The sequence below is a fragment of the Aplysia californica genome, unplaced genomic scaffold, assembly GCF_000002075.1.
Source record: "Aplysia californica isolate F4 #8 unplaced genomic scaffold, AplCal3.0 scaffold00156, whole genome shotgun sequence".
Taxonomy (NCBI): Eukaryota; Metazoa; Mollusca; class Gastropoda; order Aplysiida; family Aplysiidae; genus Aplysia; species Aplysia californica.
In genome coordinates this window covers 1,352,495-1,353,622 of record NW_004797426.1, presented here as the reverse complement: position 1 = coordinate 1,353,622, position 1,128 = coordinate 1,352,495, and the positions used below count along the sequence as shown (strand labels likewise).

The 1,128-nt window shown below is 37.9% G+C and overlaps 1 protein-coding gene across 1 annotated transcript in view; it reads right to left on the bottom strand.

The window, feature by feature from the left end:
* The window catches only part of LOC101851038 (alpha-(1,3)-fucosyltransferase C), a 24,712-nt gene that overhangs the window by 22,426 nt on the left and 1,158 nt on the right, over positions 1-1,128 (bottom strand). The window lies entirely within an intron of this gene.

Here is a 1,128-nt window from a genome sequence, read left to right as displayed (position 1 = left end):
TGTGTGTGTGTGTGTGTGTGTGTGTGCGTGTGAGCGAGTGTGTGTGTGTGGGTGTGAGTGTGAGTGTGTGTGTGTGTGTGGCTTTTTTAGCAACCGTGAAAAGGCCAAAGAAGTACATGGTCAAATATTTAGTTCCATCAGATAACACACTTTTAACCGTTTGTCAATAACATGTTGAAGGGATCTTATAATATTTTGAGTCTATTTTTTTAAAATGAAATATTTTTGCTACCAAAACTTCACAAGGGTTAAAAAATGTCTCAGAATATGGGTTTTTCTTCAACCGTTCTTTTACGCTGTGTCTGACAAAATGTCGTATATCTTGAAAACTTCTCAAGTTATTTTGAAACAAATTCAGAATCGACGCGTTCCACATTGCATTTGCTACAAGAATATTCCCTCTTTTTAGTATCCGAAATTTCTGACAACTGGGACCTTTCTCCAGGTACACATTTGGTTGCTTTTAAGGACAAGCGGGCTACCCAGATTTCGGGGGTTTCCAGAAATCTTGACCTACACCAAAAGTGGGCATTGCCCTACCTATAGGAGAAGTTTGGTTCACTTGGTGCATACATTTTAGAGAAAACTCTCTTCGTCTTTTAAAGAAACTGAACAAGGGTCCTAAAACTTTACCTTCGATTTTCTCAAAACAGCATTTTTTCGAGATAGCCCCCTTGTGCTTAACAGCGACCATTTTCAGTTAGTAGGAAAAGGTGACATCTCCAATTTTTGTTTTTTGTTGTTGTTGGTTTTTTGTTTGTTTTGTTTTTACAGATATTTTCAAATATAAAGAGCTCTGGAATAGAGGTCAGTGTGTGAAAACAATATACCAGCGCACTGTAACAGAAAATGATCTGATATTGTAGAAGATTACGTTATCATAACCATTGTACATGTACAGGCATCAGAGCAAAACGAAATTGGGACAGGAGATCGATAAATCAGTTGATTAAAAATGTACACCAGGCCGTTGGATCGGAGAAGTAAAAAATAAAAATGTCCATAAATGAGTAGTAAAACATGTTGCATGTTGCATGTGTTCTTTTCAAAGAATAATATGTGTGCCAAGGCAAAGAACAAAAGAACGAGGGACAAAGATTTGCAGGGGGGGGGGTGGTTGGCAGCTGT